Raw genomic sequence first — 25455 nt, forward strand, 5'->3', positions numbered from 1 at the left:
CTGCCTGCTGGGGCCAAATGCCCAGTAACAGCAGACTTAACTCTCAGACTTAACTCTACCTGTGGGTCTGGTGGAAACACAGATTGTGATTCCACAGATGGAATCTTGTCCAATATGGTCACTCAGGGAGCATCCCAGCACCTAGGGCAGGGCATGGCCCGTGATGGATGGTCTGTGAGTGGATGAGAGTGAATCAAAAGACGGATAAGTGAACAGCAGTGCATTAAAGTCTTCCTTTTCAGTTTCCTGCAGATTCATCACCTCTGGGCATCAGTGCCCCCATCATATCTTGACTCAGACTACAGAGACACCTTTCTGCAACTATTGAGGCAGCATCTCAGCTGCCTGGATGTATACTGCTTATCTGGCACTGGTCCAGGTAGAGGCTGAGCTAGAGGAAGAGCTTCTGTATCTGTGGCACAAAGCCTGTTTTCTGGGAAGACAAGGGAGTAAGGGGAGGGTGCAAAGGGGAAGAAGGGAGCTGAACATGTCTCCACAGCCTGGCCACCTGCTTGCCCTCACCTGGCTTCACACACAGGAGGGCTGTCTGCCAGAGTGGACCTTGGAAGATCACCTGTAACCACCCCCTTCCTCCTGCTCTGTTCCCAGGGGTTTTGGGATCAGAGCACCTCAGTTTGAATCCCAGCTCTGCCTTTTCCTAACTTTGTACTTGAGGATGTAAATCCCCCAGAGCCCCGATTCTTTACATGTCAGGTGAGATCAGCGCTGACCACATCACAGGGTTGCTGTGGAAGCAATGGAGGCAACAGACATGTATATTCCTTCTCCCTGAGAAGTCAAAGTCCTGTGTAGTAATAGCAATAATAATAATAAGTAATTGTGACAGTTAACACCTAGCTCCTTCTAGATACAGGCATGATTCTTAAGCCTTTGCTGCATATTAACTTACCTAATCCTCACAATAGTCTTAAAACAGGGGGTTAAGAACTGTTACTGTTTCTTCACGTTGCAGATGAAGAAACTGAAGGCAAGAAGTTAAGAAATTTGCTTAAAATCATACATGGTAGAGACAGGATTTGATCCCAGGAATCTGACTTCAAGTCTGTGCACTCTGCTGCTTTGTAAGACGTAGAATTCGGGGCGCACGTGAGGGGCGAGACCCACGATGTCTTCACTCATTCTCATCTAGTCACTCCCAGTTAAGCCATGGGGCACCAAGCCACCGTTACACAGTCACCTATGCAGACACAGACAAGCAGCTTCCCACTAACGCACACAGACACAGACACACAGACACACACACACACACCATGGGGCACCAAGCCACCATTACACAGTCACCTATGCAGACACAGACAAGCAGCTTCCCACTAATGCGCGCGCGCGCGCGCGCATACACACACACACACACACACACACACACACCCCCTGTGCTCCACTCCAGGCTCAATGAGAAGGGAGCTGGGCTCAGTGCCCAGAAGCCCCAGGAGCAAGTCCAGCCAAATGTCAAGCAGGCTCAGAGCTGGGTGATGAGCTGAGAGGACACAGGGGGCTGCCTTCCTGCACCTGCACAGACACCCTTTCCCTGGAGAAGGGCAGGAGCTCTCAACACCCAGCTGCCCCAGGACAGAAGGGCATCGGGAGCCTGTGACTCACCAAACAAGCCACAGTGAGTGGAGGGTCTGCTCTCTCCTGAGACAGCTCACATGTACCATTTCATTTAGCTTCATGTCAGTCCTACAACATCTGAGATTCTCATCCCACTGTGTCAAGGAGAAAGCAGCGGCTCAGAGAGTTGAAGTCACTCACTCAGGACACACGCACAACAGAGGGTGCAACGAGGATTCTAGTCCAGGAGGCCCTCTGCCCCTGCCCCTCTTCCTGCCCCAGTCTGTCCATCTGAGACCAGGGAGCAGCAGAAAGCCCACCTCCCACCCTAGCAGCAGAAAACCCTCTTTCCTCCTTGCTCATCTCTCATCTGTCTGTCTGCCTCTAGCTCCCTCTCCCAGTGTCCTCCTCTCCTCTGGCTCTCCTCCATCTGGTCCAGGCTGGAGGCCTCTTGACCCAGAAGCTTCCCCTGATGAGGTATCTACCTTCCAAAGGCCTCAGGCATCTTTGGAGAAATTACATGAAGGAAACATCACAGGGTGTGGGGGAACCACCTTGTTTACACAAGAGCCCTGGCCCCACAGCTAGAACTTCCTGCTCCCCCCTCCAATTTCCAACTCCTGAGCGGGGTGAGGCTGCCTTTAGCTTGCCTTTAGCACCTGCCTTTAGCCTCCCTGAGAAACAGACCCATCAGAGTTGAGTGACGTAGGTGTGGAGATGTTGGTATAACGAGGGACTTGGTGCTGGAAGAAGATCTGAGGAAGGCTTCTGAATAATTAAAAGCTAGCATTTCATTGAAGACAACTCTCAGGCAGCCTCAGTTTTGATACCTCTTCTTATAGGGAGTTCACTATCACGTGGGCAGCAGGTGCCAGGTGACAGCATTCACTATGAGAACAATCCATTGTCCCATTCAACCAGTAAAAACCCCTCCCTTCCCTCTGACCCAACCTTGTCATTTCTGTCCTGACTCTAATTTCAGGAAACCAATTGATTCATCCTACTGTTTTTATCCTAAAACAGCCCTAACACAGACTGGGACATGGCAATCAAGGTAGTTCCCTCTCTCCCACAACGGTCTTTTAGGGGGACTTCCCTGGCAGTCCAGGGTTAGGACTCCACACTTCCATTGCAAGGGTCATGGGTTCAGCCCTTGGTTGGGGGACTAAGATCCCACATGCCATGTGGTGTGGCAAAAAAAAGTATCTTTTAGATTTTTGTGCAATACTGGCTGAGTCCCCTCTATCAGCTTCAGAATATTAGTCCTAAAAGTTTGGGGAATCCCTCTTCCCCACTTCTGACAATTTATGCAGAGGCTGACAGGATGCCCCATGGGGCCCACAGGATGCCCCTTTACTGAGTTGGAGGAGAGAGGTTAGTGGAAAAAGGGAAGGCTAGTCAGTAGGATCAGAGGTCCCCATTCACCCTCTGAATTTCTTTCCCCATTTGGGCAAGAGTGAGGGAACCCACTCCAATGTTCTTGCCTGGAGAATTCCATGGACAGAGGAGCCTGGCAGGCTACAGAACATGGGGTCTCAAAAAGAGTCAGACACGACTGAGTTACTTAGTACACACAAGGAAATCAGGTACTGTGGGAATATGAACTAATGAGTGAAGATAAAAGAGAGGAAGGGGTAGGAGTAGATGGTGAGCATGGATCCATGGCTCAGGGAAATGTTTCCCAGGATGCATCACTCTTCTAGGTCATTATAAGGCCTGCTGGGTGCAAGGGATTATGGGACAACTTTTTAAGACTCCACTGGGTACCCATTTAAAGGACGTCCCAGCTTGCCCAAGTGGGGCCAGTTTAACAGTGTTTTCATGTTACTGCCTTGGGGATGATGTGAGCTTGAGCAACATTTATACAACAAAACCTAAATTCCCATTACAGATGAGACAACCGAGGCCTAGAGACTTCAAACAGCAGTTTTGTTTTGTTTTGTTTTTAGAAGAAACAAGGGACCTTTCCAGAGCTGGTTCTATCCTCACTACTTTGAAGTCTTGGGCAAACTTCTCAATGTCTCTGAGTTTCACTTTCCTTACGTAATAAATGAGGAGAATGCTTATACCTATCAGTATCTCCAACCACAGATCACCCGAAATGCTCCTGTGCTAGTTGAATGAATTGTACTCATTATATACCCTGGGAAACCATATGGCTTCTCTTTAGGAGGATTTTAGAAAGAACTGACAAGACGTGGGCTTGTGTTAGGTTATTTTTGGGAGGGTTTCGGGAAGCTGACTTTGCTCTGGATATTGGTAGGAAGTGGGACTATTCTCTGACTGGGTATCTTAACTCTCAGAAAGGAAGACTAGATAGAGGTTAGAGCTCACTGGGTCTAAGTAGCTGTCATTTAAGATAAGAAGTAGCTGTCATTCAAGATAGGAAGGTGCTCAGTCATGTTGGTGCTTTGTGTAATTTAGCTCCTTTTGTCTGTGCTCAAACATGATTACCGAATGGCTTATTTTGGTCTTAATCCATCTGGCACTGGTGATAAAGAACCTGCCTGCCAATGCAGGAGACACAAGAGATGTGGGTTCCATCCCTGGATCGCGAAGATTCCCTGGAGGAGGGTGTGGCCACTCACTCCAGTATTCTTGCCTGGAGAATCCCCATGGACAGAGGAGTCTGGGGTCACAAAGAATTGGACATGACTGAAGCAACTAAGTATGCATCATGGACACAGAAAGGCCTTGTCTGATGCTGAAGTTTTGTGAAATGTTTATGTTGAACAGGAGAGCATAAGGCCCACTGGGGTGCCCGGTCAGGTCTTAAAACTCAGAGGCTGTTTTTCTCTATCTATCAATCTCATAAAATTGTGGTGAGGATTGAAAAGATATTATCTCTGTTAAATGCTTTGTATAGGTATTGACAAGAGTAACCTTTTAATGAATGTCAGATCTGATAATAGTAATACTGTAAAAATCTGTTGCTTAGTTATTGTGAATAATTATTAATTTATAACAGTTAATAAAAAATGATTTGGTATTAAGGAGAAAAGATTGGCTTCATAACTCACTATGTTGCTCTGTGATCTTGGGCAAGTCACTTCACCTCTCTGAGTCACAGATTCTTTGTGAAAGAGGATGCTAGTGTCTGTTTTAAGCAATCCCCAGGTTTGGATACTTAAAAAAAAAATAATTTATTTATTTTAAATGGAGGCTAATTACTTTACAATATTGTGATTTTTGAGAGCCATGTTGATTACGCTGCTAAAGTTCCTTGAACACCAAGGACTAAAGCAAATTGTCTAGAAATACACAGAGTTTTAGTTTCCTCTGCTCCTGACTGCTCGTTAAATGCTCTGTCGACTGTGGTAAAGAAAGGGAAAAATAACACTGATTGTTGTAGTGTCATCTTCTAGAAGTTCATGGTCAGGAAGTTCCCCCAGTGCCAGAGTGGAGTCATAGTCTCTCTTTCAAATAGGTCTCCTTCTTCCTCAGCGGTAACCGAAAGCCCTCTTGCTTCAGTGAGTGACCTCACCCAGATCCAGCCCTTTTCCCACCCCACCTTACCTTCATCTGACCCTCTGATCAAAGGAGTTAAGTATTAACTGTCACAATTACTCTTTTTTTTTTTTAATGGAGTCTTACCATGTTTTTTTTTTAATAGTAACTTTATATTTTTTAATTGGAAGATAATTGCCTTAGATTTTATGGTTGGTTTCTGCTGTACAGTAGCACGGAGCCCATCCTGGCACTCATTATTATTATTATTACAAAAGACTTTGACTTTACAGAGAAGGAATATATGTCTTTGGCCTCCATTGCTCTGACAGCAACCCTGTGATATGAGCCACAGGATCACATGTAACATGTGAAGACAAAAGAAATTTCTGGCCCCAGTTCACAAAGTTAGGCAAAGGCAGAGCTGGGACTCAAAATGAAGTTCTCTGATCCCAAAGCCACTGGTGGGGAGACCAGAGTTGGGGAATGTTACAGGAGATCTTCCAAAGTTCCCCACGGTACACTCAGGCAGGCAAGCTCTCCTGCTGGTGAAACAAAGTGAGGGGCAGGGGATGATACTTAGGAGACAGCGGGAGAGATCCTGCTCCTCTTAGTCTTCACCCCAGAAAAGCAGAGTCTGTGCCCCAGATGGACATGCTTTTCCACTCACCATCTGCTTGGACCACTGCCAGCTAAAGAGCTGGAGTTCAGTAGAGATGCTGCCACAATGGTTGCAGAAACCTTACCTGTGTCACACCTTCCAAAGTAGGTGGGGTTGAGGTGTGGGGTTGAAGGGTGTTGATGCCCAGGTGTGAAGAGTCCTGCAGGAGGCTACAAAGGAGGGCCTGAGTTCATACGGCTGTGCGCTTACCTGCCCGTTGGTCTCTCCTCTGCTCACTGACGATCCATCACACACCACGCAATGCTCTCAGTGCTGGGATGCTCCATCAGTGACAAAGTGAGCAAAATTTGCACCTGTGGAATCACAATCTGTTTTCACAAGACCCACAGGTGAAGTCGAGTTTCAGAAATGCTGATAGGCATTTGGCCCCAGCAGGCAGCAGCAGGAGTTCTGGCTGTGTGGGGAGACTACCCACTGTACGAGCCTGACCTCAGCTCCTTCTCTTCCCCACTCCCCTCCTTGTCACCTGAACCCACTCCTCAGCTCAGGTTAGAGAAGCTCTGTCAACACCCAGCTTTTCTTAGACGTCCTCCTGCGAAGCCACAAAGTTGAGCCAGCTCTGTCTCTTTGCAGCCCTTCTAGCCCTTGGGGCCAACCCAGGGGGTGAAACCAGAAACCAGGCCCAGGGTAAGTCCATGCTCACCTTTCCTCTCTAGGCTGGGGGGTGGGGGTGATGAGGGGAGTCCATGGAAGGGGCTGGGGAGCAGGGCTGACATGAGTGCAGCCAACCCTCTCTCTGGATTTCTTCTGGGACACTAACAAATGGACATGTTATTACGTGTTCAGCTTTTAAACAAAAATATCCCACCTCACTGAAACAGATCAGAGACCCCACTCCTGAGACTCTCTTTTCTTGGTCACTCTCTTGTCCCTAAACCTCAGTGTCATATAATGACAGGATCCACCTTTATTTATTTATTTATTTTTGGGTCCTGGTTAATGCTTCAGACCTCCTGAAACTCTTGGGATTTACTGTTTTTCTGTAAGTCATGATATGAGTCAAGGATGGGATCCTAGACAGTGTCCGGATGGGACTGGATTCCAGCTGCTGCTGCTAAGTCACTTCAGTCGTGTCCAACTCTGTGTGACCCCATAGATGGAAGTCCACCAGGCTCCCCCTTCCCTGGGATTCTCCAGGCAAGAACACTGGAGTGGGCTGCTGGATTCCAGCTGCTGCTGCTGCTGCTGCTAAATCACTTCAGTTGTGTCCGACTCTGTGTGACCCCATAGATGGAAGCCCACCAGGCTCCCCCGTCCCTGGGATTCTCCAGGCAAGAACACTGGAGTGGGTTGCCATTTCCTTCTCCAATGTGTGAAAGTGAAAATTGAAAGTGAAGTCGCTCAGTCGTGTCTGACCCTTAGCGACCCCACGGACTGCAGCCTACCAGCCATCAAATGATTAAGGGTTAGAACTATCAACCTCCATTGCCTATGGGCAGAGGAGAGAGTAGTGAGATTGAGTTCAATCACTAATGGCCAGTGATTCAATCAACTTGCGTAGCTCTGACCCTCAGTTAAAATCCCAAAACATTGGATTCTGAGACCTTCAGGGGAGCTAAACACACAAAGGAACTGTGAGGCGGGAAGAGTCCTGAGAGGCCTTGGAACCTCAGCACCCTCAGTTCCCCATTTGTCCTATTCTTCTCCATTTGGCTGTCCCTGAGTAAAAGGCTTTCTTGAGTTCTGTTAATGGTTCTAAAAAGTTGCTGAGCATGGAAGGTGGGTCATGGAATCTATGAATTTATAGTGAGTTGGTCCCGCTTATGAGAGACTCTGGAACTTGTGATCAACACCTGAAGTGTGGGCCGCCCTCAGGGAAGGAGTCCTCACCCCGTGGCGTCTGGGTCACCTCTGTGGATTTAGTGTCAGAAGGAATTGACACCTGGATGCCCAGAGGGTGTGTGGGAATCAATCGCTGTTGGTAGAGACCCCCCATGTCTGGTGTCAGGGACAAAACCCAGACTCACTCTTCTTTATCATTTGGGTCTGAGGTGAGATTCGGGGACAGGGGACTACTGTATTAGGAACAGTGCACTCAGAAACCTTTACCAGTTCTCTACATTTTCAGAAAGCCTGGCAGAATCAGGTAGTTTATTCAATGGGCTATGACAGGTTATTGTCTTGTTCTGATCCTACCACTTACATGCTATGTGTCCTGGGGCAAATTATCTGCAGTTTCCTCACCTGAACAGGGGTGGGACCAGATTACATGAGTTTTTTGAAAGGCATTGTATTCAGTCCCTAAGTCGTGTCTGACTCTTTGCAACCCTATGGACTGTAGCCTGTCAAGCTCCTCTGTCCATGGGATTCCCAGGCAAGAGCACCCACTTCCAGGCAAGGAGTGGGTTGCCATCTCCTTCTCCATTGAAAGGATTGCCAGTCATGAATATAGAGTTTACACAGTCATGGTCCATGATGTCCATATTCTGCCAAAATGTTTTAGTCTGAAGGACTAAACCTTTCCACTGCCCCCGAAAGAAACTTAAGTGTCAAATAACAATCATTTCTCTGTTATGAAATTAATCAGAGAATTGAGTGACAGCTGAGTGTCTTCCCTCCAGAGGCAACTTGCAGGCAGAGCCAGAAATGCATTACTTCCATGAGTCTGCTCGTTGGGACCAAGACTGCTTTTTCCAGGCTGGTAAAATATTAGTCAAGACTCAGTGCCCTTCTGGGCTTCCCTTGTGGCTCAGCTGGTAAAGAATCTGCCTGCAGTGTGGGAGATCTGGGTTTGATCCCTAGGTTGGGAAGATCCCCTGGAGAAGGGAATGGCTACCCACTCCAATATTGTGGCCTGGAGAATTCAGTGGACCGTATAGTTTATGGAGTCACAAAGAGTTCGACATGACTGAGTGACTTTCACTTCACTTCACTAATGCCCTTCTTCTTGCCCAGTCAGGCTCTTATTTTATTTTCCTATCAGGATATACAAAGTTATAAGTATACTCAAAATTATATAGATAGGCTTCATCATCAGATAACATGAATTTTATTATATCTAGTCTCTTCAATACACTTGGCATGAATATGAAAAGGGAGATTTATTCCTTTGACAAATATTCATTAAATCCTTCTGCTTTTTTTCCTCAAAAGCCATATTTCTTGAAATAGGGAGGCAGCTGTAAACAAAATATAATAAAATAATATGACATCTGTGAGGGTGACAGACAAAAAAAGGGGGAGATCCTATGGCAGGTGGTGATGAGTGTCATGAAGAAAGAGAGTGATGGGGATATAGGAGGCTGTAGAGGGTCAGAGAAACACTCTGTGATAAGAAGATATTGAGCAGAGGCTGCTAAAAATGAGCCTGGTGTGTTTGAGCAGTAGCCAGGACCAGAGTGGCTGGAGCTGAGTGGGTGAAGGGAGGGGAGTGGAAGGGGATGAGGCAGAAGGGCCACGGGGACAGGTCATGAGGAGCATTATAGGACTTTGTAAGAATATGAATTTGACTCTGAGAGTCGTGAGGGATTGGTCAAGCGAGCAATGGGATAGGACTCTGGTTGTAACAGGGTCCATGTGGCTGCAGTGCGGAGAGTGGCCTCGAGGGGGCAAAGGGCAGAGACAGAGGCCCCTGGGCAGGCTGCTGCATGGTCCACGTGAGTCATGTTGGAGTGTGTATCTATGTTGATCCCTGGGTTGACCTCAGTTCTCTTGAATAACATGAATGACTTGCTCTGCTGAGGTTTCTGTGGAGGCTTCATCACACCTCATGAATCATTAAGTATTTAGCCATTTGTGATCGATTCAACCTCCCCGTGTGGGGACGGGGAGAGGGGGAAGGTGGAAGTGAAAAATATGACCACCTAATCAGGTAGCACTCTGCATATAAGTTAAATGAGCAAGGTGACAATATACAGCCTTGATGCACTCCTTTTCCTATTTGGAACCAGTCTGTTGTTCCATGTACAGTTCTGACTGCTGCTTCCTGACCTGCATACAGGTTTCTCAAGAGGCAGGTCAGGTGGTCTGGTATTCCCATCTCTTTCAGAATTTTCCACAGTTTATTGTGATCCACACAGTCAAAGGCTTTGGCATAGTCAATGAAGCAGAAATAGATGCTCTTCTGGAACTCTCTTGCTTTCTCCATGATCCAGCGGATGTTGGCAATTTGATCTCTGGTGCCTCTGCCTTTTCTAAAACCTGCTTGAACATCTGGGAGTTCATGGTTCACATATTGCTGAAGCCTGACTTGGAGAATTTTGAGCATGACTTTACTAGTGTGTGAGATGAGTGCAATTGTGTGGTAGTTTGAGTATTCTTTGGCATTGCCTTTCTTTGGGCTTATATGCAGAGTCCATCATGAGGAACGCTGGGCTGGAAGAAGCACAAGCTGGAATCAAGATTGCCGGGAGAAATATCAATAATCTCAGATATGCAGATGACACTACTCTTATGGCAGAAAGTGAAGAGAAACTCAAAAGCCTCTTGATGAAAGTGAAAGAGGAGAGTGAAAAAGTTGGCTTGAAGCTCAACATTCAGAAAACAAAGATCATGGCATCTGGTCCCATCACTTCATGGGAAATAGATGGAAAAACCGTGGAAACAGTGTCAGACTTTATTTTTTGGGGCTCCAAAATCACTGTGGATGCTGATTGCAGCCATGAAATTAAAAGATGCTTGCTCCTTGGAAGGAAAGTTATGGCCAACCTTGATAATATATTAAAAAGCAGAGACATTACTTTGCCAACAAAGGTCTGTCTAGTCAAGGCTATGGTTTTTCCCGTGGTCATGTATGGATGTGAGAGTTGGACTGTGAAGAAAGCTGATCACCGAAGAATTGATGCTTTTGAACTGTGGTGTTGGAGAAGACTCTTGAGTGTCCCTTGGACTGCAAGGAGATCCTACCAGTCCATTCTAAGGGAGATCGATCCTGGGTGTTCATTGGAAGGACTGATGCTAAAGCTGAAACTCCAATACTTTGGCCACCTCATGCGAAGAGTCAACTCACTGGAAAAGACTCCTATGCTGGGAAAGGTTGGGGGCAGGAGGAGAAGGGGTCGACAGAGAATGAGATGGCTGGATGGCATCACCGACTCTGTGGACATGAGTTTGAGTGAACTCTGGGAGTTGGTGATGGACAGGGAGGCCTGGCATGCTGTGATTCATGGGGTTGTGGAGAGTCGGACACGACTGAGCAACTGAACTGAACTGAATCAGGTAGCACAGTGGTAAAGAATCCTCTTGCCACTGCAGGAGACAATGCCATTGGTTTGATCCCTGGCTTGGGAAGATCCCCTGGAGAAGGACGTGGCAACCCACTCCAGTGTTCTTGCATGGGAAATCCCATGGACAGAGGAGCCTGGCAGGCTACTGTCCATGGGATTGAAAAGAGTCAGACATGACTGAGCAACCAGCACTTAGGAGCTTTGTGGTGGGAATGGGATGAAGACCAAATTAATGCTTCTTATCAAAGTCTCAATATCGGTATTTCCTCAATATTCCAATATTCCAGTGCCCATGATGTAACCAAAGTGAACATACTGGTGTGTTTTCTTCCATGCCTTTTTCCATTATAGCATGACACCTTCTCATTTTTTTTCAATGGTGAAAACTTTCAGCCATACAGGTATGTACAGAAAATAGTATTATAAACCTATAGACATTTGTCCAGCCCCAATCATTATCAGCATATGGAGAATATTCTTTAAATGTATCCTCTTTTTAGATGTGTTTTGATGCTAATCAATGGCATCATGCCAATTCACCTACAAATATTCAGTAACAATATGGAATTAATTACAATATCATCCTATCATTGTCATGCCTAACCACATTAATAATAATGTCCTGGAAGTAGAGTATCAAACAACCTTTCCACATTTCACCTCCCTGCACCCCTACCACACTCTATTGCAAACAAACTGGGGATTTAAGTTGTTCATCTTGTAGACTGAGTTTTGATGACCATCCTCTTATTTGACCCTTCTATGCCTGCTGCCCTGCAACCTAACTTCTGCATGGCCTTCTGCAAGAGTCCCAGCAAGGCCAAAATAATCAACCACTTCTACATTGCCAAGTCCAGGTTCTGTGAGACCTTTGTACATGGCAGCTACAACACTAAGAACAAAAACTTTAAAATGGGGGAGGATTGCATGAGGATCTGTGGTAGTGCTATCAGATCCTAGGGTAAGACAGGGGGTAGGGCATGGAGGGAGGGGAAGGGCAGGGGAAAGAGATAGAGCTCAGGGTACCACACACCCCCTCACAACCCCCCAGTTTCTTCTACCTAAGAAACAAAAGACCTATATATAGAAAACTATAAAACACTAATGAAAGAAATCAAAGAGGACATAAATAGATGGAGAAATATACCATGTTCATGGATTGGAAGAATCAATATAGTGAAAATGAGTATACTACCCAAAGCAATCTATAGATTCAATGCAATCCCTATCAAGCTACAAATGGTATTTTTCATAGAACTAGAACAAATAATTTCTCAATTTGTATGGAAATACAACAGACTTTGAATCATCAAAGCCAAAGAAGAATGGAATTGGAGGAATCAACCTGCCTGACTTCAGGCTCTACTACAAAGCTACAGTCATCAAGACAGTATGGTACTGGCATAAAGACAGAAATATAGATCAATGGAACAAAATAGAGAGCCCAGAGATAAATCCATGCACATATGGACACCTTATCTTTGACAAAGGAGGCAAGAATATCCAATGGAGAAAAGACAATCTCTTTAACAAGTGGTGCTGGGAAAACTGGTCTGATGCTGCTACTGCTAAGTCACTTCAGTCATGTCTGACTCTGTGCGACCCCATAGACGGCAGCCCACCAGGCTCCCCCTTCCCTGGGATTCTCCAGGCAAGAACACTGGAGTGGGTTGCCATTTCCTTCTCCAATGTGTGAAAGTGAAGAGTGAAAGTGAAGTCGCTCAGTCATGTCTGACTCGTAGCGACCCCACAGACTGCAGCCTACCAGGCTCCTCCATCCATGGGATTTTCTAGGCAAGAGTACTGCAGTGGCTTGCCATTGCCTTTTCCGGGGAAAACTGGTCAACCACTTGTAAAAGAATGAAACTTGAACACTTTTTAACACCATACACAAAAATAAATTCAAAATGGATTAAAGATCTAAATGTAAGGCTAGAAACTATAACACTCCTAGAGAAAAACATAGGCAAAACCCTCTCTGTCATAAATCACAGCAGGATCCTCTATGACCCACCTCCCAGGGTAATGGAAATAAAAGCAAAAATAAACATATGGGACCAAATAAAACTTAAAAGCTTTTGCACAACTAAGGAAACTATAAGCAAGGTGAAAAGACAGCCTTCAGAATGGGAGAAAATAATAGCAAACAAACCAACTGACTTAGAAATGATCTCAAAAGTGTACAAGCAACTCCTACAGCTCAATTCCAGAAAAATAAATGACCCAATCAAAAAATGGGCCATAGAACTAAACAGACATTTCTCCAAAGAAGACATACAGATGGCTAACAAACAACATGAAAAGATGCTCAACATCACTCATTATCAGAGAAATGCAAATCAAAACCACAATGAGGTACCATCTCATGCTGGTCAGAATGGCTGCTGTCCAAAAGTCCATAAAAAATAAATGCTGGAGAGGGTGTGGAGAAAAGGGAGCCCTCTTACACTGTTGGTGGGAATACAAACTAGTACAGCCACTATGGAGAACAGTGTGGATATTCCTTAAAAAACTGGAAATAGAACTGCCATATGACCCAGCAATCCCACTGCTGGGCATACACACTGAGGAAACCAGACTGGAAAGAGACACATGTACCCCAGTGTTCATCGCAGCACTGTTTATAATAGCCAAGACATGGAAGCAACATAGATATCCATCAGCAGATGAATGGATAGGAAAGCTGTGGTACATATACACAATGGAATATTACTCAACCATTAAAAGGAATACATTTGAATCAGTTCTAATGAGGTGGATGAAACTTGAGCTTGTTATACAGAGTGAAGTAAGCCAGAAAGAAAAACACCAATACAGTATCAGTTCAGTTCAGTTCAGTCGCTCAGTCGTGTCCGACTCTTTGCGACCCCATGAATCACAGCACGCCAGGCCTCCCTGTCCATCACCGACTCCCAGAGTTCACGCAAACTCATGTCCATCGAGTCGGTGATGCCATCCAGCCATCTCATTCTCTGTCGTCCCCGTCTCCTCCCACCCCCAATCCCTCCCAGCATCAGACTCTTTTCCAGTGAGTCAACTTGTCGCATGAAGTGGCCAGAGTATTGGAGTTTCAGCTTTAGCATCAGTCCTTCCAATGAACACCCAGGGTTGATCTCCTTTAGAATGGGCTGGTTGGATCTCCTTGCAGTCCAAGGGACTCTCAAGAGTCTTCCCCAGCACCACAGTTCAAAAGCATCAATTCTTCGGCGATCAGCTTTCTTCACAGTCCAACTCTCACATCCATACATGACCATGGGAAAAACCATAGCCTTGACTAGACGGACCTTGGTTGGCAAAGTAATGTCTCTGCTTTTTAATATACTATCAAGGTTGGTCATAACTTTCCTTCCAAGGAGTAAGCGTCTTTTAATTTCATGGCTGCAATCAGCATCTGCAGTGATTTTGGAGCCCCAAAAAATAAAGGCTGACACTGTTTCCCCATCTATTTGCCATGAAGTGATGGGACCAGATGCCATGATCTTTGTTTTCTGAATGTTGAGCTTCAAGCCAACCTTGTCACTCTCCTCTTTCACTTTCATCAAGAGGCTTTTGAGTTCCTCTTCACTTTCTGCCATAAGGGTAGTGTCATCTGCATATCTGAGGTTATTGATATTTCTCCCAGCAATCTTGAGTCCAGCTTTGCTTCCTCCAGCCCAGCGTTCCTCATGATGTACTCAGCATATAAGTTAAATAAGCAAGGTGACAATATACAGCCTTGACATACTTCTTTTCCTATTTTGAACCAGTCTGTTGTTCCATGTACAGTTCTGACTGTTGCTTCCTGACCTGCATACAGGTTTCTCAAGAGGCAGGTCAGGTGGTCTGCTATTCCCATCCCTTTCAGAATGTTCCACAGTTTATTGTGATCCACACAGTCGAAGGCTTTGGCATAGTCAATGAGGCAGAAATAGATGTTTTTCTGGAACTCTGTTGCTTTCTCCATGATCCAGCGGATGTTGGCAATTTGATCTCTGGTTCCTCTGCTTTTTCTAAAACCTGCTCCTGCTTGAACATCTGGGAGTTCATGGTTCACATATTGCTGAAGCCTGGCTTGGAGAATTTTGAGCATGACTTTACTAGCGTGTGAGATGAGTGCAATTGTGCAGTAGTTTGAGCATTCTTTGGCATTGCCTTTCTTTGGAATTGGAATGAAGACTGACCTTTTCCAGTCCTGTGGCCACTGCTGAGTTTTCCAAATTTGCTGGCATATTGAGTGCAGCACTTTCACAGCATCATCTTTCAGGATTTGAAATAGCTCAACTGGAATTCCATCACTTTCTTTAGCTGTAGTTTAGTTTCTTTATGTCTAATATAAGACTAATGAAGCTTAACTCCTAAGATGGTTAAATAATAACAAGCTACTTTTTCTAGAACACTAGTTGTGAATCCACCTCTCAGGTCACAATGTTAAATGCCCTCCAGGCCAAGTGAGTTATGTGGATAGAAGTATTTGGAGTGGGGGTGGAGGCAGGAGGGACCATAAGGAACAGTGGGGATTATGGAAACTGGAGAGAACACTCCCTTCCTGAAAAGAGAACAGCTCTCCTTATGTTCCTGCTGCTGCTGCTGCTAAATCGCTTCAGTCGTGTCCGACTCTGTGCGACCCCATAGATGGCAGCCCACCAGGCTCCCCCGTCCCTGGGATTCTCCAGGCAAGAACACTAGTTCACAGCTTTCAAAGCATGGTCCTTCGGGAAGCACTCTCAGCCCCAGAAACTTGGTGGATGCAGACACTTAGGTCCCACCCATGACCTACCAAATCAAACTTCAGAAACTGGAACTCTCAAATCTGTTTTGGAACAAATGTCTAAAGGATTCTGATGCTCACTCAAGGTTGAGATCCACTGTTCTTAATAAATTGCAGGACTGTGTTGCCAGATTGTTTATTTTTTCTAACAATGCTAGAAATTTATTTTCTATAAAACTCCCACTGTTAAACCCTGGCAAACTTTTAAAAACCGTGAAATGTGCTGTGTGGGCTAACAATACTGATATTCTAGCTGGAAATGCTTCTTGGTTTACATTCTTCCTCTTAATGGGTTGCCCTGGTGGCTCAGACAATAAAGAATCTGCCCAAAATGTAGGAGATCTGGTTTCGATCCCTGAGAAGATCACCTGGAGAAGGGAATGGCTACTCACTCCGATGTGCTTGCCTTGAGAATCCCACGGACAGAGGAGCCTGGCAAGCTGTAGTCGATGGGCTCGAAATGAGTTGGACATGACTGAGTGACTGAGCACCCCCAGCAAGCACTTCCTTTTAATGCTTAAAATAATCCTTAAATAACAGTATTCATGACAGCACTTTTAAGGAGGAAGACTCTGTAGGTCCAAAAATTGTTATATCACATAGTAAGAAAGAGGCCAAGCATGACATGGATATGAATGTCCCTCTCAGAGGGCATTACGTCACAGAAATCTAAACATCGTGTGTCTACCCCGGGTGCAGTCTATCCATTTCAGTCTATCTATCCAGTTAGATAGCATGGAATCTAAAATTCTTAAATTTCAGAGGGAAGAACCAAGGAATAGAAGCAGAGATAATATCTGGAGTCTCACAGTCTTGGATCTTTATCCAGAATACAATGCCTGTGATGTTCCGCCTTCTTATTTCTCTACCGCAGAAGGGCTGTAATTAGCTGGAGGGGGGAGGAGAAGGAGGCTGAACCCAGCAGGGGGCTTCTGGTCTGAGGGCTTCTAACCTGGATCAGAGCGAGGAGGACCGGGAAAGGAGGAGATTGGGAGAGAAAGACAGATGAGAGGGGAGGGGTGAGAAAAGAGAGGTCTCTGTTGTTAGGGGAGTCTCTGCTGCTCCCTGGTCTCAGGTGGATAGATGAGGGGAAGAAGGGCAGGGTCAGAAGGCCTCCTGAACTAGAATCCTTGTTGTACCCTCTGTTGTTCGTGTGTCCTGAGCAACTGGCTTCACTTCTCTGAGGCTTGGCTTTCTCCTTGACACAGTGGGATGAGAATCTCAGATGCTGTAGGATGGACATGAGGCTAAATGAAATCATGCATGTGGAGTGTCTCAGGAGAGAGTAGACCCTCCTCTCACAGTGGCTTGTTTGGTGGGTCACAGGCTCATGAAGCCCTTCTGTCCTGGGGCAGCTCGGTGTTGAGAGCACCTGCCCTTCTCCAGGGAAAGGGTGTCTGTGCAGGAAGGCAGCCCCCCGTATCCTCTCAGCTCATCACCCAGCTCTGAGCCTGCTTGACGTTTGGCTGGATTTGCTCCTGGGGCTTCTGGACACTGAGCCCAGCACCCTTCTCCTTGGGCCTGAAGTGGAGCACGGGGTGTGTGTGAGTGTGTGTGTGTGTGTGTGAGAGAAAGAGAGAGAGATTGGGAAATGCTTGTCTGTGTGTGGATGAGTAAAGAGACTTGTGCTACATGGTTGTAACTGGGAGTGAATATACAGGAGTGAAGGGACTGTGGGTGTGTCACCCCCTCACGTGTGCACTATAGTTTACAGCTAACAATGCAGCAGAGTGCACGTGCACAGACTCTAAAGCCAGAATCCTGGGTTCAGAAACTCTCTGACCACTCTAGGACTTTAGGAAATTATTTTGTTTTTACCTCAGGTTCCTCCTCTGTAACATGAGAAAGTATCAATAGCTTCTCATCCTCTCTTTTAGGATTTTTGTAGACTATTTGAGTTAATGTATGTCAAGTACTTAGGATAACACGTAACACATAGAAAAGCTAGGTTTTGTCTGCTATAATTACTCCTTGTTATTGTTATTATTAACACTGCAAAGGACTTTGACTTCTCAGGGAGAAGGAATACATGCCTGTTGCTGCCATTGCTTCCACGTCAACCACATGATGTGGGCAGCATGGATCTCATCTGATACCTAAGGACACAGGACTCTGGGATATTTAAATCCTCAGGAGCAAAGTTAGGAAAATGCAGAGCTGGTACCCAAGCTGAGGTCCTATGGCCCTATTGCCACTGAGGGAGAGCAGGAGGAAGGAGGAGGTTGCAGCTGATCTTCCAAGGTCCCCTGAAGTCCACTCAGGCAGATAGCTCTCCTGTTGGTGAAACCAGGTGAGGGATGGCAGGTGGTCAGGCTGTGGACACCACCTGTGTTCAGCTCCCTGCTTCCCCTCTGCCACCTCCTCTTTACCCCTTTTTAAAGCATAAACAGGGCTATAGCCCAGGACAGTGTCACCTTTCCCAGCTAAGTTCCTACCTGGACCAGTGCCTGGTAAATAGCACATGTCCATCCAGTGGAGGAGCTGTGACAGTGGTTGCAGGAAGCTGTCCTGTGTCACACCTGTCATCTCAGGTGGGTGAGGGAGGGTCAGGGCATTGCGGTCCAGGAGAGATGACACCTGCACATGGCTGAAAAGGTGGATGTGTGCTAACACACTGCTGATCACTTACCTGTCTGTTGATTGGCTCTCATCCACTCACTGACCATCCATCATACACCAGGCACAGCTCTAGGTGTTCAGATGGACAAATTCCACCTGTCAGATCACTATCTGTGTTTATATGAGACCCACGGGCATTGTCAGGTCTGAGAATTGCTGTTTTTCAACATTTGGCCCCTGCAGAGAGAAGCAGGAGGCATGGTTAGGTAGGGAGATAACACAATAAACAGGACTGACCCAGCTCCTCCCCTTGCCCAGTTCCCTCCTCATGGCCTGATCCCACCCCTCAGCCAGGATATTAAAAGCTCAGTCCGTCCCCAGCATCCTCAGGAGCCCTCCTGCAAGGCCACGAAGATGAACCGGCTCTGCCTCTCTGCAGCTCTTCTCTTCCTCCTGCTTATCCTGGTGGACAGCACCCCGGGGTGTATATACCGTACCCAGGACCCAGGCCGGTCCAGCCTTACCTCTCCTGTACAGACTGCAGGGAAATGAAGGGAGTCCACAGAAGGGGCTGGGAGCAGGGGTAGGGTGGGTGCTGCCAGCCCCCTCTGGATTTCTCCCCGGAAATTGGCTAGTTTTAACTCCAGGAACATTTCACCACTCTCAACATGGAAAAAAAAAAGAAAATTAGAATTAAAAACATAAATATATCCCGCCTAAAGTACTGAGTCAGGGACTACATCCTTGAGCCTCTTTTCCTGGTCAGTGTCTCTGATCCTTAATTCAATTCAGTTCAGTTCAGTCGCTCAGTCGTGTCCGACTCTTTGCGACCCCATGAATCACCAGGCCTACCTGTCCATCACCAACTCACGGAGTTCACTCAAACTCATGTCCACAGAGTCGGTGATGCCATCCAGCCATCTCATTCTCTGTCGTCCCTTCTCCTCCTGCCCCCAATCCCTCCCAGCATCAGAGTCTTTTCCAGTGAGTCGACTCTTCGCATGAGGTGGCCAAAGTATTGGAGTTTCAGCTTTATCATCAGTCCTTCCAATGAACACCCAGGATCGATCTCCTTTAGAATGGACTGGTTGGATCTCCTTGCAGTCCAAGTGACTCTCAAGAGTCTTCTCCAGCACCACAGTTCAAAAGCATTAATTCTTCAGTGATCAGCTTTCTTCACAGTCCAACTCTCACATCCATACATGACCACAGGAAAAACCATAGCCTTGACTAGATGGACCTTGGTTGGCAAAGTAATGTCTCTGCTTTTTAATATACTATCTAGTTGGTCATAACTTTCCTTCCAAGGAGTAAGCATCTTTTAATTTCATGGCTGCAATCAGCATCCGCAGTGATTTTGGAGCCCAAAAAAATAAAGTCTGACACTGTTTCCACTGTTTCCCCATCTATTTCCCATGAAGTGATGGGACCAGATGCCATGATCTTTGTTTTCTGAATGTTGAGCTTCAAGCCAACCTTTTCACTCTCCTCTTTCACTTTCACCAAGAGGCTTTTTAGTTCCTCTTCACTTTCTGCCATAAGGGTGGTGATCCTCACTGTAGTGTAATAAAAACATCCATATTTCATCCTTGGCTGTATTCATGACCCAGGCCTCCTGAACCTCTGGGAATTCACTGTCTTTCATATGTCATGAAAGTCCATCCAAGATATCATCAGAACTGCCTGTGTCTCCAGAATAAGACAAACAGGCACTTAAAGGTTAAAATTTTCAGTACCATCCATGCCAGCAACTCTGGGAAGAGGGGAGGGAATGGAGATTGAGCTCAATCACCAATGACAACTGATTCAATCAGTATGCCTTTGTATTGAAACCTAAATAAAAATCCATGAACATTGGTGTTTAGAGAGCTTTCAGGGTGATGAACACAAGGAGGTGATGTGAGGGTGCTGGGCTCACTGGGGTATGGAAGCTCCGCATACCTCCACTCCGCCTTTGCCCTACCTGTCTCCTCTTTTTCACTGTCCAAAAGTTTTATCTTTTATAATAACATGGACACAGTAAGCAAGGTGTTTCCTGAGTTCAGTCGCTGGTTCTATAGAGTTATTGAACATGGAGGTGAAGTCATGGAACCTCTGATTTTTGGCCATTTGGTCGTAAGTATGAGTTATTCGAGATCACATGGCTTGCATCTGAACTGAGGACAGTCTTGAGCCCTCAACCTACAGAATCTGCACTAAGCCCACCGATACATTACCAGAAGTAAATTCACTGTGGCTGTTTGAGAATTGGTTACTGTTGGTAGAGACATCAGATATTTGGCATCAGGGTAAACTCAGACTCATTCTCACCTGTGATATGAGGGGTTGGATGAGGCTTAAGGACACTGGATAGTAGAACACTGGATCCAGAAGCTCTACAGGTAAACTGTATTTTCAGAATTTCTGGCAGAATCAGATAGTGTGTCAAATGGGTTGTGACTAGACAGTACCTAGTCCTGACCCCACTACCCACGTGCTTGTGTCCTGGGGCAAATCATCTGCAGTTTCCTCATCTGAATGAAAGGTTGTTGTGGAATGACACAGACACTGGGATCTTGGCCTCTGGAGGAGAAGATTCAATCCGCGGCCAGAGACGAGGCTTGATTGCTCAGAGCTTTTGTGTAACAAAGTTTTAATAAAGTATAAAGGAGATAGAGAAAGCTTCTGACATAGGTATCAGAAGGGGGCAGAAAGAGTGCCCCCCTGCTAGTCTTCAGCTGGGTGTTATATAGTCACTAGCAGTCTGTTAATGAAAGAAAGGAATGTCTTAAAGCTCAGAATGGCACCAGGCCCCTCACCCATAAGATGCATTTTGGGAAAATCTTGACACCAGAGGAAGATTCATTCTGGGCCATAAAATGATTAACTTGAATCTTGTAGAAGGGCAGATTACCACACAAATAATTTCATTTTACATAGATTAGGGGAACAATATCTGAGTATAACATACTGGTTTGTCAAGTAGGTTCTGAACCATTTGGAGGAACCGACTTGAAGATAGAGTCTGGGGTAAATTCGTAGTACATTAACATAGCTGAAGACCAACATTTCCATAAGAAAAATGCCTTGGTTAACTCAAGATTTGAGAATAGTTAACTTCAGGTGAAACCAGGTGTCATTATGGCAACAGTATTTTAAGAGAAACTTCCCTTTAAATTTGTATAGAGAAGAAAAAAATATCACTAGTTTGTTTCCTCCTGCACTTAAGAGAGATAAAAATGTCTGGCACTTGCAGGCTATTTCCTCCGTTTGGAGAACCCTGGCCTTCCTGCCTGTTACCCTCTCATGAACATGGAGTTACATGTTCCATGGGTTCTTTGAAAAGATTGCGTTCCGTTCCGTTGCTCAGTCGTGTCCAACTCTATGCGACCCCGTGGACTGTAGCCTACCAGGCTTCTCCGTCCATGGGATTCTCCAGGCAAGAATACTGGAGTGGGTTACTGTTTTCTTCTCCAGGGGATCTTCCCGACCCAGGGATCGAACCCGGGTCTCCCGCATTGGAGGCAGACACTTTAACCTCTGAGACACCAGGGAAGCCCAACCTGTCATTAATATAAAGAGTTTAATCACATTTCATGGCCAATTTTTTCCATTTTCTAGTAAGATGTGTTCATTAAAAAGAAGTATCTATGTACCTTCCTTGGGCAAGAAAAAATATTTAGGTGTCATATATTGATATCCCTCCATTATTAAAATAAACCAGAAAGACCTGGGACCAAAAGAGCAGAGTAACTGCAGGGTAAGAAAGAAACACAGCCCTTGTGTGGTTGGCTCGTGGACCAAGGCTGATTCGTATAGTTTCCAGGTCCCCTCTTGACTATTCTTTTATTATCTATATTTGATCTTTATCTTGGTTCATGGCCCAGGCCTCCTAAACTTCTTGGAATTTATCTTCTTTCATAGGTCATGAGAGCACTCAGGAAAGGAAACCAGGAAGCTTTCAGGTACGGACTGGTCTCCCCAAAACCTCAAACACTCACTTAGATGCTTGAACTTTCACCACTTTCTTGCCAGTACCTCTTGGGATAGTGGAGGGAGGGCTCTGAGATTGAGATCAATCAGCCATGCTGATAATTCAGTCAGGATGGCTAGTTATCAAAAACCTCCATAAAAATCTATAAATATTTGGATTCAGAGAGGTTTTGGGGTTAATAATAATATAGTGATCACATGGATCACGTTATTTTATTATCATCTCAGTAGATTGAATATTAGAGATGATTATGTAAATATGTCCTATCATCAAGTAGATATTTTACTAAAAAGAATTCAATCATATTCATTCTATTAAAGACTGTGTACTTGTTGAGAAAATGAAAATGGGAATTAAGTCCCTACAAAGCATTGTTCTTGGGGTGGGGAAACAGCTGTGAAAAATATATGCAAAATAACTTGCCTTCTAGGAGGAGACAAACAATAGCAGAGGGGAGAAATCCTATGGTAGGTCATAAGTTTCCTGAAGGTAGAGAGGGACGTGGAGAAAGGATGCTGTGCTTTTTCTCTCCAGGGTCAGGGAAATCTTCTGTGACAGGCTTTGAGCAGAGGCTGCAGAAGTAATGTGCCTGGTGTGTGTTGGAACAGTAGCCAGGACCAGGGTGAATGGAGCTGGATGGGTGGAGGGGAGGGGAGTGGAAGGCTATGAAGCCAAGAGTCCAAGGGGGCGGGTCATGAGGAGACTTGTGGGACTTATTAAGATCAGAATTTGACTCTCAGTGAAAGGAGGAGTCACTGAGGGATTGGTCATGGGAGCAATGCAGTAAGACTGAATAGTAACAGGATCCCTGAGGCTGCAGTGCAGAGAGTGCCCTCTAGGGGATGAAGGGCAGACACGGAGCCCAGGAGCAGGCTGCTGCAGTGGTGCACGTGAGCCTTGATGGAGCGTGATCCATGTTGTTCCCTGGGTGGATCCCAGGTTTCCTGTGTAACATGAATGTCTTGCTGTATTGAGGAGGCTTCATTACCTAGTCATGATGCATTAAATCATTAACTATTGGTGATTGTTCAACTGATAGCTCTATTACCCTCCCTGAGGTCGTAGAAGAAGAGGGGATGGAGAAGAGAAGGCCATGGGGGAGAGTGGAAATGAAAGTTCCAGCCCTCCCTCCTGCCAGACAGTCCTTCCTGTGCATTCAGAATCCATGCTGGGGGTTACGAGGGTCTTTCCAAAATCACTGATGTCACATATCAGAAGTCACTTTTATTGTTCTCATCACATAAGAGATAACGAGATTTTTAGGAACTCAGTGTCAGGAAAAGGATGAAAAACCAAACACATATGTTTCTTCTTATAATCACAATATCAACAGTATCAGTATTCAATTTATACAGTGCTCTTAATGTCATCAAAGTGAACACACTAGTATGTTTTCTTCATGACTTTTTCCATTACAGCATAATTCCTTCATATTTTTTATTAATGGTGGAAAGTTTTTACTATACACATAAGCACAGAGACTATTAATAGTATTATAAAACCCACATATCCAGACCCAGTAATTTGACACATATTAATAATACTATAAAACCCAGGTATTCAGACCCAGCGATTTGACATATAGGACACACATTTTTTTGCACGTGATCTCTTTCTGTTCTTATAGAGTTGTGGTTTTCTGGTTCATTTGTGTATTTATTTGGGTGTGTTGGGTCTTAGTCATGGCCTGCTGACTTAGATGCCCACCAGCATGTGGGACCGTAGTTCCCTGACAAGGGATTGAACCTGGGACTCTTCATTGGAGGGTGGGTTCTTAACCACTGGACCACCAGGGAAGTCCTGTAGAAGTTTCTGAGGCTACTTCATGAGGAGACACACATTTGTACATGATTACTGTAGCATGTCACACCTAGCAACATTCATCATGATGTCCCAGAAAGGAGGTTTACAAATGGGCTTTTCAATTTGACCATTCTCCACAACCTTAAATACTCTATTGCAAAACAAACAAACAAACCTGGTGGTTCCCTTGTTGACCTCGTAGACTGAGCTGTGATGACCATCCTCATACCTGACCCATTGCCCTTCCCATTTCAGCAACTTCTAGACCTGCTTTCTGTCTGGAGAAAAAACTCACAGGTCCTTGCAGGGGCTGAAAGACCAGGTGCTTCATCAAGGGTGATACGGAGCAGTTAAAATACAACGATGGGGATGGATATCTTTAGCGCTCAGTACGTGGAGGATGTACAGAGAGCTCAAAGGTCAACAACTCCCTCATAGAAGAAGGATGCATGAAGACCTGTGCTCACACGACAGGGTCCTGGTGGTAAGACAGGGGGCAGGTCAGGGCGGGAGGGGAGGGCTGGGAAAAGAGGTGGAGCTCAGGAGACCACACACCATTCACACCTGCACAGTGTCTTTCCTCCTTGTTGCCTCCCAGGGGAAGAGGCTGCAGTGTCCTGGGAAACCTGTCACCCTGAGCATGTCCTTCAGGGGTCAGCTTGGCAGAAGGTCAACCCTAGATGCCTCTTTATGATCATCTGAGCCTGATCATATGCTCGCCTTTCTCAGATGGCAATACTGATTCAGCCACCCTCCAGGGCAGGTCAGCAGTACTCCTGGAACCCCCACCCCCACCCAAGGTTTGAAAAACTCATTTCCTTCTTGTTGGCCATTCGGGTCATGGGGACTATGGTTCCACATTTTTTGGAAAATCTTGATCTGTCAAGATGACCGGTGTCCACATCTGGAGCTGGAACTCGACAAGTTCCTTTATTTTTGCAGAGGACATGCAAAGAGTGGTCCCTGAAACTCTGAAGTCCGAGGAGGATCCCTGCAGGGCTGGGCTGTGGCTGCTTCTGAAACAGTTCAGTCTCCTCTCAGTTCTTCTCTCCCCTACCCTCCTCAGCAGAACCTGTCTATTTCCTTTCCTCCATGGGTCTACATGTCTTAATTCTGTCTCATCCAGCTGTCTCTCAGCACCATGAGAGCCAGCGTTCCCTTTATCCTGAGCGCTTAGTGCAGTTCCTGGCGCCAAGGAAACAGTTCATAATTCTTTGAGGAAGGAAGGCATGCTGGATGGAGCACATTCCTCATGCCCACAGTAACTACAGAGCCTGCCGTTTGATGACAGGATTTTTGTTTTCACCCTCATCCTCACAGCATCCTCACTGTCATCCCCCTCCCCACCAGCACTACTCTTCTTGTGGGTGGTCAGGGTGGAATTTCCAGCCTCCAGTTCTCAGCATCAGTCACGAGTGAAAGGTTTGGGATAAAGAAGCTCCTTGACTGCACAATGATGTTACAATTTTCTTTTCTGTAGCTTCAAACACTGTGGCTTATATTTCAATAA

The 25455-nt window shown here is 45.8% G+C and overlaps 1 long non-coding RNA gene across 1 annotated transcript; it reads left to right on the forward strand.

Moving 5' to 3' along the window:
• Positions 1-1377: 1377 nt before the first annotated feature.
• Positions 1378-25455, forward strand: LOC148775332 (uncharacterized). The gene is made up of 5 exons (XR_016039107.1): positions 1378-1630; positions 22073-22113; positions 24201-24429; positions 24544-24745; positions 24888-25455. It is a non-coding gene; the product is annotated as an uncharacterized LOC148775332 (long non-coding RNA).

This window comes from Moschus berezovskii, chromosome 15 (genome assembly GCF_049115385.1).
Source record: "Moschus berezovskii isolate FMDL1 chromosome 15, NW_MosBer_1.0, whole genome shotgun sequence".
Lineage (NCBI taxonomy): Eukaryota > Metazoa > Chordata > Mammalia > Artiodactyla > Moschidae > Moschus > Moschus berezovskii.